Source organism: Taudactylus pleione, unplaced genomic scaffold (genome assembly GCF_031769625.1).
Source record: "Taudactylus pleione unplaced genomic scaffold, aTauple2 ptg000803l, whole genome shotgun sequence".
Classification (NCBI taxonomy): domain Eukaryota; kingdom Metazoa; phylum Chordata; class Amphibia; order Anura; family Myobatrachidae; genus Taudactylus; species Taudactylus pleione.
In genome coordinates this window covers 407,415-420,118 of record NW_028285205.1, presented here as the reverse complement: position 1 = coordinate 420,118, position 12,704 = coordinate 407,415, and the positions used below count along the sequence as shown (strand labels likewise).

At 40.4% G+C, this 12,704-nt stretch overlaps 1 protein-coding gene across 1 annotated transcript in view; it reads left to right on the top strand.

Annotated features, from left to right (window-relative positions):
• The window catches only part of DOK5 (docking protein 5), a 244,682-nt gene that overhangs the window by 151,741 nt on the left and 80,237 nt on the right, over positions 1 to 12,704 (top strand). The window lies entirely within an intron of this gene.

The window sequence follows — 12,704 nt, the reverse complement described above, 5'->3', positions numbered from 1 at the left end:
GGTAACTGTTTTTTATTTTGTTTTGGTGAGTATTTTTTTTGTTTGTTTTCAGTGCTAGCATCTTTATTTTGTTCTGTGAGGTTAACATTTGTGGTCGCATGCCTTATACAGTATGCTATCAGCGGGTTGGTCTTATGAGGGATTCTCATTGCTAACAGATGTTTTCCATTGCTTTTTTATTGCTGTTCAACGCTTTCCTGACCATACTGTAGCTAGTGACCTTATCTAGTCTAAACTGCCAGCTGCCTGGGCAGCAGACCTATTGCTTGTGACACAGACTCTGTCTCATACAGTATGACCATTTCCATGAATGCTGTCCAATCATCCCAACAAAGTTTTAGTGGCTCACAAGTGCCACCTATCTTCACTCTATCAATATATATATATATATATATATATATATATATATATTCTAAAATACAAGAAGAAGAAGGGTGCGCATCATAGTGTATTTAAAACAGTTGAATAAGTCAAATCTTTACAGAAGGTAATAAATCACGTACCGACGGTGGCGGTCAAACCACCGCTAGTAGAAAGGCTTGAAATCAATCTTTTACAAGCACAGCTATCACAGCCACTGGTCTCGTAACATGTTATGGTCACGCTAGGCCACGTCCCTATGCGTTTCGTCACCTGGACGAAGTCCAGGTGACGAAACGTGTAGGGACGTGGCCTAGCGTGAAAATAATGTGGCATAGCATGACCATAACATGTTACGAGACCAGTGGCTGTGATTGCTGTGGTTTTCCTTCGGGTACTCCGGTTTCCTCCCACACTCCAAAAATATACTGGTAGGTTAATTGCCTCCCAGCAAAAATTAACTGTAGTGTGTATGTGTGTGAGCATGTGGTAGGGAATATAGATTGTAAGCTCCACTGGGGCAGGGACTGATGTGAATGGCCAAATATTCTCTGTAAAGCGCTGCGGAATATGTGTGCACTATATAAATAACTGGTAATAAATAATAATTAATAATATATATATACAGATAGAGATGTAGGGATTTGGAGTGCAGCATAAAAGGCATTTTATATCATATCTAAATATACACACGCACGCATCTGTATCTGTGATGTGGCTGCGTATAATCAGCAAGCACGCAAAGAGCAATGTATGAATGATGAACTTTAAACAGCACATATAAGCTTCAAGTTGTGAACCACACAATCAACCTGGGGTCTATTGAAGATTGTAACACGAATATGTTTGAATTTCAAGCCAGTTCAACATTTTCGTATATCAGTAGGCTTAAGCAGCTAGATGCAAACTCTAGGCCTGGAATGGCATAAGAAAAAAAATCAATATGGCCAGCAACCCTTTTCAATTTTAAATTAAATCAATTAAGAGGTGTCCATAAAAACATGGAAGGCACTTTATTTCTTGACAAGGAGAAGCAGAACAGATTATATACTGAATGCAAATGGTCTGTGCAGAGGTTCTATTTTGCGTACATTTCAGCAGTCAACTGTAAGTTAACTACTACTCACATTTGTGCAAGCTGGGAAAAATATAGGCTTTAAACAACTCAACTTCCTGACATATTCAACACTTGGGTTTAAAACTTAAATACTTGAGACAACAACAACATGACAAAGGGAAGCTACTCTAATCAGTTTTTCATACAGGGGCCTATTTATTAACATTATTTTTATTCAAATAAAGTGAAAAAGGTTGTTTTCACACCCTTTTCACATATTTTAGTGTCACATACATTTACTAAAGGCAATTGGAGTAGAATTTGTAAAATTCTACTCCAAACCCTAATTATGACATATTTTTAGTAAGCAGATTGCAATTCCCATAATTGTGATGGGAAATGTGATCTGCCCAGATTTACTAAAAATAAAATGTGAAAAAATACCGGGGGAAACCCTGTGATAGTAATGCCATTTCGGTTTTCCCAGATTCCCCGACACCTACTCTGCCTATCTGTTTCCAGGTACTGGTGATCGGTGCTCCGGTGATGTACTCTGGGGCTCCGGTCAGCTACACTCCCGGCTCCCAGCTCCTGCACTGTGACCCTGGTAAGCTGCTGCATAAAACAGCTGACCGGGGTCACGGTGCAGGTCACGGTGCAGGAGCCTAGACACCAGCTGACCGAAGCCACAGAGGAAATCACCAGAGCACCAATCACCGGAGGTAAGTGAAAGCTAAGTGGCGGTTGCTGGGGGAGGGCGGTAGCGAATGCACAGACACATTCTCCCTGTATTTTTTCTGAAAAATACAGGGAGATGTGTGCGGACAGGATACACAGGGACAGAGCTTAATCTCTTTAGCTCTGTCCCTGCAAGGGTTTTTTGATAAATTCCTGTGATATTTCCTAAATTGAGAATTTAGTTTGAAATATCACACTACAACTGCATTTTAAATGCGGATTGTAGTAAATAGGACCCATACTCTTCACGGGAATCCTGATAATGAAACTTTTATGTCAATTTGATATTGTGTAGTCAGGGCCACCATCAGGGGGGGACTGCCAGGCCTCCTGTCCCGGGCCCGGAGAGATAGGGGGCCCGGGTGGCAGCGACGAGGAAGAGCATCGGTGCTGCTGCATTTGCACTACTATAGAGCCGTCCGCGGCAGCCAATCAGGAGAAGCCACCCCTGATTGGCTGCCGTTCCACGAGCTGTGATTGGCTCGCGGCCAGCTCAATAGTATTCAGCTGGCCGCGAACCAATATATATATATACAGTGTTGCACTGGGACATGAAAGGCCCATCCGGGGAATGCAGTGGTAGGGGCCCATGTTTAAGGGGTGTGGCCAGCCACCACAGATGCTTGGCTTACCATTAGGCAAATCTTGGTGTAGCTTCTATAGGGAACCAAGCCCCTATGCTGATAAATGGTCCTGCTCTACCAGGTAACTGACCATCTAATACACAGGTTCTCAAACTTGGCCCTCAGGACCCCCAAACAGTGCACGTTTTCCATGTTTTCTCACAAAATCACAAGTGAAATTATATCCATCTGTGGATCTTTTAAAATGTCAGTGAGTAATGAATACACCTGTACGCCTGCAAAACGTGAACTGTGTGGGGTCCTGAGGACCGAGTTTGAGAACCACTGATCTAATAAAGTAACAATCTATAATTTGAGGTCTGGAACCTGACACCTAGAGGAGGTGGGAGGGCCCACAGGCAAATATGTGACCTGTGGGGCAGGTCCATAGAGAGCAGGCCAGTCCTAGGTACCAAGGAAAGAAAGTAAACAAATAAATACGTTCTGATGGTTTGTGCAAAATGACAGTATAGAATAATAAAAATAATGAAAAAAATGATTATTGGTTGCTCATAGTGGATGATACATAAATGGCATAAATGGCAACTCAGGTACCCTTAAATTGTGTTCTAGTAGGATTTAATGAGGAGGCAATCTTTAAAATGATACAAATAAATCTTTACTAATCAATAGCATACGAGTGAACATATACAACAATACTAAGAATTGACAATACACTAGAAATGGTTATGACCGAGGGTGTACAAGTTAAAGACTTTGCTGTATCAAGGGAAACAGGTAAATGATGGTATTTGAACAGGTGGGGGGGCCAGGAGATGTAAGGGGAGGGGCAAAGGGGTTGGGATCCCCGATGTTCCAAAAGGAGGAACAGAAGGGGGACAAACAGAAAAAATACTAAATAATAAATTAATTAAAGGATGGCTGCAAAAGGTTAAGTCTTGTTGTAGTTCCAAATAGTGAGGTCTGGAGACCCTTGAATTGGGTATGGGAGTGTATCCAACATGTAGCAGTATTGATGATGGTGCGTCGTCCCGCACTTGTGTGATTAATGGTATAGCAGAGGTGTGCTGCACGAAGTTGTGGCCCGGGGAGTGTTTCTTGTAGTAATGAGTACGTAGTGACGCTAGAGTACACCAGGAGGTACTGCTCTAAACACAGTGTCTTAAACTGGAGGACACGCCGATGAGTGCCTGGGCTACCTGACAGTCTGCGGCACACCTCGTCAGACAGACTGCTGGTGTCTATGGGGGGGGGGGAATAAATGGTTGTGGCTCGAAGAACCATTCACCGTTTTCTCCCTCCAAATGAGACTCACCTCCTCTGGACTCAACAGGGCTCCGCTCTTACCCCTTGCCGGCTCGTGGCTGTCATGGTGTCTCTTCCTCTGTTGCTTGCTTCCGTGTTGTGTCATGTGTTCGCGGCTCTTCAGGTGCCGCCGATGTGTTCGGTCTCAATGATGGTCTCCAGAGCTCTCACGATATGGTATGTGTTATAGCGCCAATGCGTTTCAACCCACCTGGGGTCTTCTTCTAGGCAGTGCAGTATGAGATGTGTGTTTCTGAGGGATGTCTTTGAAGTAGTTGATCTTGGACACTCCTCTCAGCTGATTGGTAGTTGCAAACTTGAACATGACTGGTGAGCTGTCTTCCAACTCCTCTCATTGGATTAGTCGGGTGTCCATCAGAACCCAATCAGTGTTGAAGGGTTGTCGTAATTGAAAACAATTATGCCAATTGTTGCAGGTGTTCAGGTTGGCTGCTAAGGTATTTGACAGTTAGTTAATCATGCCAGCGTTTTCTGGCTTGTGTTCCCGGAATCAGTCTGTCCTGTACGCCATAGTGCATCGTGATTGTTAGCAGGTATACAGTCAGGTGCATAAATATTGCGACATTGACAGAATTTTCATATTTTGGCCTCTATTCACCACCACAATGGCTTTGAAATGAAACGAACAAGATGTGCTTTAACTGCAGACATTCAGATTTAATTTGAGGGTAATTACATCCAAATCAGGTGAACGGTGTAGGAATTACAACGGTTTCTATATGTGCATCCCACATTTTAATGGGCAAAAAGTAATGGGATTACTCAACTTGAAGGTGTGGGCTATTCCCTCGTTATTTCATTATAAATTAAGCAGGTAAAAGGTCTGGAGTTTATTCTAGGTGTGACATTTGCATTTGGAATCAGTTGCTGTCGACTGTCAATATTAGATCCAAAGAGCTGTCACTATCAGTGAAGCAAGCCATCATTAGGCTGAAAAATCAAAACAAACTCATCAGAGAGATAGCAAAAACATTAGGTGTGGCCAAATCAACTGTTTGGAACATTCTTAAAAAGAAAGAATGCACCGGAGAGCTCAGCAACACCAAAAGACCCAGAAGAATTATTTCCCTGGTGAGGAAAAACCCCTTCACAACAGTTGGCCAAATCAAGAACACTCTCCAGGAGGTAGGTGTATATGTGTCAAAGTCAACAATCAAGAGAAGACTTCAGAAGAGTGAATATAGAAGGTTCACCACAAGATGCAAACCATTGGTGAGCCACAAAAACAGGAAGACCAGATTAGAGTTTGCCAAACAACATCTAAAAAAGCCATGACAGTTCTGGAACAATATCTAAATCTAACTTTCACTTTTTAATACTTTGTTGCAAATCCTTTGCAGGCAATTACAGCCTGAAGTCTGAAACGCATAGACATCACCAGACGCTGGGTTTCATCCCTGGTGATGCTCTGCCAGGCCTCTACTGCAAATGTCTTCAGTTCCTGCTTATTCTTGGGGCATTTTCCCTTCAGTTTTGTCTTCATCAAGTGAAATGCATGCTCAATCGGATTCAGGTCAGGGATTGACTTGGCCATTGCATAACATTCCACTTTTTAGCCTAAAAAAACTCTTTGGTTGCTTTTGTAGTATGCTTCGGGTCATTGTCCATCTGCACTGTGAAGCGCCGTCCAATGAGTTATGAAGCATTTGACTGAATATGAGCATATAATAATGCCCGAAACACTTCAGACTTCATTCTGCTGCTTTTGTCAGCAGTCACATCATCAATAAATACAAGGGTACCAGTTCCATTGGCAGCCATACATGCCCATGCCATGACACATGCTTCACTGATGAGGTGGTATGTTTTGGATCATGAGCAGTTCCTTTCCTTCTCCATACTCTTCTTTTCCCATCACTCTGGTACAAGTTGATATTTGTCTCATCTGTCCATAGGATGTTGTTCCAGAACTGTAATCGCTTTTTTAGATGTTGTTTGGCAAACTCTAATCTGGTCTTCTGGTTTTTGAGGCTCACCAATGGTTTACATCTTGTTGTGAACCCTCTATATTCACTCTTGTGAAGTCTTCTCTTGATTGTTGACTTTGACACATATACACCTACCTCCTGAAGAGTCTTCTTGATTTGGCGAACTGTTGTGAAAAGGTTTTTCTTCACCAGGGAAATAATTCTTCTGTCATCCACCACAGTTGTTTTCCGTGGTCTTCCGGGTCTTTTGGTGTTGCTGAGCTCTCCGGTGCGTTCTTTCTTTTTAAGAATGTTCCAAACAATTGATTTGGCCACACCTAATGTTTTTGCTATCTCTCTGATGGGTTTGTTTTGATTTTTCAACCTAATGATGGCTTGCTTCACTGATAGTGACAGCTCTTTAGATCTCACATTGACAGTCGACAGCAACTGATTCCAAATGCAAATGTCACACCTAGAATCAACTCCACACCTTTTACCTGCTTAATTGATAATTAAATAATGAGGGAATAGCCCACACCTGTCCATGAAATAGCTTTTGAATTGATAGTCCCATTACTTTTGGCCCCTTAAAAAGCAGGAGGCACATATAGAAACCGTTGTAATTCCTACACCATTCTCCTGATTTGGATGTAATTACCCTCAAATTAAATCTGAATGTCTGCAGTTAAAGCACATCTTGTTTGTTTCATTTCAAAGCCATTGTGTGTCACGATTGGTGTCTGCGAGTTACCTGTCTCAGGTGATGATCGGGTTTCAACGGAGGCTGGCTTGACTGGAACCATGGGTAATGTAGATAGCTCTATTTAAAAGACTTGTGTAGCAGTGAAAACTGCCTTTGATGATAAATGACAGGAACTGGAGGGACCGGACTGGGACCGGCAGGAAGACTTGTTGAATTGAACTGATGAGCTTGGAACTTGACTCTGGACTGGAACAATGTGGACTGAACTGATGAGCTTGGAACTTGACTCTGGACTGGAACACCGTGGACTGAACTGATGGGAAATAAGGTAATGCTGAGACGAGGGTTAAACAGGGTGATACGGAAATGCTGTGACAAGGTTGGAACTCAGGTGCAGGCTGGATAGGATAATTGGGAATAACAGGTTTCAGGAAGGAATGGGTAGGTTTGAGAATTTTAGGTTCAGGGAGGGAGTTGGTAGGTAAAAGGGGCAGGAGTTGATCCACAGCAGGAAGCAAGGCAGGGTGATACGATGCAGGTTTACAGAGTGCCAGGGACCAACCAGGAGTAGGACTAGCAGCAGAGCACAGGCCAGGTATTGCTGTAACAGGACGTCTGGATGCCAGGTATTACTGTAGCAGGTTTTCAGGATGCACCAGGGGTTGCTGTAGCAGGCTTCAGGGATACACTTGAATGCAGAAACAGCATGAACCATACACCACGGGAAGACGAGATGTTCAGGCCCAGAATGCTATCAGGGGAGGATATATATACCATGGGTCTGGCAGCAATTGGTGGATACGGACAGGTGGTCTGGTAGTAGCATTCTGAGTGGTGGAAGGCACAACATGCAGAGGGAGTATTCATCTCTGCAGCTCTGAGAATCAGAACCACACCTGCAACTCCAATCAGGGCTAGCAGTGCTCACAGACAGAGGAGAGGCCAGGTGCAATAATCAGAGCACATCCTCCAGACAAATTACACACAGATCCATGGGGAAGCTGATCAAGGCAAAAAAGGTGACAACTAGACAGGGTGGTGACATTGTGGTGGTGAATAGAGGCCAAAATTTGAAAATTCTGTCAATGTCCCAATATTTATGCACCTGACTGTATATGCACAATACATATGGGATGATAAGGAGAAAGAAAAGGGAGAGGGGGAGAGGAAAGTTAGAATCGGATTGTAAAGATAACAATTTTATATGCAACGCTAGTGTCATTGAATAGTGTAGTGTAAGTGCACTCTCTTGGGGAATTTGTATTGATCTGTGATGAAGGAATGAATGCAGATCTAAGTAGTGGCTAGGTACTGTAGTGGGTGTGGTATAATCGTAGAAGTGTGGCCAATTCACCTAAAAAAAGTAGGAAAAAATAGTATGTTCCCCGCCCCCCTTACATCATGCAGGTACAGGCAGTAATTCTGAACTGCAAGGAGTAAAAATGTGGAAGAGAGAGAAAGCAAGATAGGTTAAGAAATAAAGCTATGAGGGCTAAACGATAACTGTATTGCATTGCTCTCTCATACCTGTTATTATGGCTTTTACAATCTTCTGCTGGTTTCCTTGCTAGATCTTGGATTGTTGTTAGCCTGTTCAGGAAACAGATAAGTACATGTAATATTTAAAGCTGAGCAATAAGTGAACACTGTAGCCCTGCCTATCTACCTCCAACCAACACCAACATTAAATGAATAGCATATATTTGTAATCAACAGGCCTATATCCTATAGTGAACCCCAGCATTAAATTATTAGCATTTGCTGCAGATTTGGAAAGAACAGCTGATGTACATACACTCTGTAAGGAAAACCGATTTAGTGATACATTGTAAAATGGTACCAACTGATTTTATCCTCTCAGATGTCACATCGGACCTGTGTATTCTGAACAAACATGCTGCTATAACAAATAGTTCACACTCATTTCTTTCAATTCACAACTGTTTCATGTGCCGATGTTCTGTAGTAACCTACAGTTTAGAAAATCAAAGCAAATAGATTTGTGCCTATTCAATGTATGTGCCATTAATTGTAACACCTTCTAGTATAGAAATTAGCAGTTTATAGCCCATATCACAGTCTATATAATTAATAGCATACAATATAAAATTCATGTCTCACAGTATATAACAGATCATGAATAGTATAGTACATAATTTGTAGTATAACATTTATAGTCTGTTTAAGCTCATAAGCATGATTTGTGGATGATTCTCTGGCTTGGGATGGCAACTTTTGGCTTGGGGCTAACACAAGCAAATGACACAGGCTGGCTCCTCTATCAGTGCAACAGAATCAGAAAATTTGGCATCATGAAATTATAAAAATGTGGTGTGTCTAATGTGAGTATGTTCAAATACAAAAATATACGAATAAGAGCCATAATCAAACATCTACCAGTCCCATGTGATTAGTTTTCAATACAAACACTACTTTAGTGACCTTTATTTATACAGGTAGAATTTTAGTGATCCCGTGTACCATACAAAGATTTTTAGTGACCTATTTGCAATTGAGCTAGCATCCTAGTGTCCAATGTACAAAACAGAAAATATCTAAGTGACAGTCAAATAATATAATCAAATATAAATAATATAAAGAGCATCATTGTGACTGCTACACAATACAATTAACATTACTGTGGCCATCACGCAATACAGAGAGAGTCAATGTGACAGCTAGGAAATATAGAGAACATTTTTAAGACCACAATACTGTACAATATGGAGATCATTTATGTGACTGCCATTCAGTACAGAGTGGTTTCTAGTTAATGCATACAATACACAGAAAATTGTAATCACCAATATACAATAGAGTGCATTCTAGTCACTGCCATATACTACAGAATGCATAAGCTCTTCCATGTTATACCTCTATATTGTTGCCCCTTCACATCATAAGCCTATATTGACTCTCCCATATTTTGTCCTTCCTGGATAATTTACCCTTGTATCATAGCCCTTCCTTTATGAATTATCTGCATATCTTGAAACAAGTGTATTTTTTCTTCCTAATATCATGGCCCCCTGTATTGATTTGTCTTCATGCCATTTCCCCCTCTTTATGCATACATCTTGCATTGGCAGCTATTCCTTGGACTCTATGACAGAGACATATGTCCAGATCCAGTGGACTTGATACAGAGTTCTGAGACTTCTGGTACCTCAGTTTTTTTTAACTACCTGGCAATCTTGTCCACCCATCTGGTAAATGTCCCTAGATTGGACAGTCTATATTTACTTGTTTTTATATTCTGGAATCTTGTTTATAAATTGCTTTTTTATTCTGTGTCCCCATTCACTATATTGATTTATAGTTTATAATTAAGTGGACACTATAGCATAACAGTTGCTTTATATATTATATATTTAAAAAATGTTCTTTTATCACTATTGATACCCTCATCTAAATTGATTTTATTTGGTGAGCTATGATATTGTGTTTATTTCACTTCAAAATGATGAAAATCACTGTGAACAATCTACAGACTTCTACCACATAAGGGAAGTTTTATTCTTCAAATTATATATACATTTCATATATTGTTTATGTATTCATTTTCACTATTCCTCTTTTTTATTTTTAGGATAATGTAATATACCCAGGTTCGCATGGGTACCTCAAATGAGCTAGAATAAATCTAAGCCAGTGCACACAACTGTATTCAGATAGGTCACTCTAGCATAAAATGACACGTTCGGAACAAAAAAAAATCTTCTTTGTGTTTCTATTTCATTTTATAATCTTGTGCTTAATCTCTAAACCATGGAGAGGCTTAACATGGTTATAATTGTGTTATAGAGACATAAATTGTTCTCTAATATAGATAATCTTTATTGATTGTTTAGTGCATAAACTAGCAATATAATTGTCTTTACTAAACAGACCCTATGCCGCGGCTGTGAAATAAGATGGGGGGGAACTGATGAACAAAGAGCTGCCTCCGTTATCTCAGGTCACCATTGATTGAAACTGCGGGAATAATCCACTTTGAGAATTAAGGGTCACATGACCCATGCACTGTTCAATATTCCCTGCTATATAGACACAGCAGTTTCCTAATTAAACTGAATTGCACATGGATCAGAATTAGTTTAATGCATAAATAGTTGTGTCCTGGAATTCTTGAAACATTTAAAGTGACACTTATATCAATGCAAATCCCCAGGGAATTAAAAGGAAAGTACTAATTTACTGGTCTTCATCATTTTCTAATTGGTAAGTCCTATAGCTGCCAGTGAAAATCCCTGGATTTATTTATTATACTCTAAATACACTATAGAGACCAGTCAGCATTTGGAACAATACAGTAAGTAAAATACACATTATATATTGTATGCTCAAGGGAAAACAAGCAGATCTGCAAATATGATGGTTGTTTATGCCAATCTATAATGTAAGCAGATATTTTACAAGGCTGTCAGATAAATGAAGGTTGCACAATACCATAACAAAACATGAATGCAAAGTTCTTGTTTTCTATGCATGAGCGATTGCAAAGTATTTTTTTCACTGGAAATCTGTGTTGGCTGACAACTCCTCACAACTGAAGAAAAATTGGAGTATCAAGCTTCCCCTCCACCCACAACATATACTGTACTTTGGTACCTTGGTACTTAAACTGTTCTATTATGATGTGTTGAAGTTGATCACATTGACTTGGGTTAGTTCAGAGTGTCTAATTCTGGTAAGCAGGGATTTTACGGGATATCATAAATGGGCATTACTTTAAGGGGTCACTACCAGTGCTATCACTGAAGGTAAGATTGGTCATCTCTAACCAGCAAAAGCGTGAACATACAAAGTATGGGGAAGAGCACTGCAGCCTGAGAGAGTTTATAACATACGAAAATGAACGAAAAAATGATTTATTGTTGGATTAAGCATTTTTCAACAGTAAATATATATTTTTTCGAATTTTGTTTCTTTACAATTACTGTTATTACATACTGTACTTGCACACTTTGGCAAGTGTCAGACCGGGAGGTCTGAGGAGAGGAAGAGGCAGGTAGGCTGGATGGGGAAGGAGCTCCTGGAATACAGTAGCTTCATTGCGGCCCCGGCCCCGCTGCCTGTGGTGAATTAAAGTATATAAAAAGTGAGAAATCTGGCAGTGTATGTGTGCAAACAACAATCAGCCGTATGCTCCCAAAAGCTGGAACATAGACGAAAATGGGTATGCAGACAAAATTCTTAAATCAGTTTGATATAACCAAATTGTCTGAACAACCATTTTCACCCATTTTTCATTGTTTGGAGCAAATAGCCAAGTGTTTACTCACATACATTACCAGTTTTTCCTTCCAACCAGCCAAGTTGGCTTTTTGGAAAGATAATCTTTAGATGTGTGGCTAGCTTTATAATTATAGGCCCATCACCGCACCTTAAATTAATAGGTACTGCCATGATGCTACAATTATACTATATATTCAGTGGCGGCTCCAGAGGTGAGGCTGCAGCACAGTCCAAAATTCAAATAGGGGAGTCACACCAACTGCCAGTGAGTCCCAGCCAGTGATGTTTGGCAGCATCTGAAATGACAGTTGGTGTTTCTCCCCTATTTGGATTTTGAACTACTCTGGAGCCACCACTGTATATATCACCTTGACCCCACCATAGCCAATAAATTAATTTATACTAAGTCCTGACTAAAAAGCAGATCTTGCATATTTTGAAAATGCATTTAAGTCCCTCCCTCATCATTTCATGTTCTGTGAGTAGCTCAAAATTGAATGGAAATGAGTGGAAATGACTGCTATTGATGTTAGTGATACTATTGAAAAACAGGTCCAAGTAACATGATTTTAGCTGATTTTATAAATTTTTAAAGAAATCCAAAACAGAAACCGAACCAAAACACTTGACAGTCATTGTGCTGAAGCCAAAACCTAAACACAACGATGATTTAGAACCAAAAGAAAAAACAGGACTCTTTGCACATCTCTACTCCCACCACACTATTGCAATAATTGCCCACCACCCCTCCCCCATTTTATTAAATGATTAACCTCCATCGCACCATA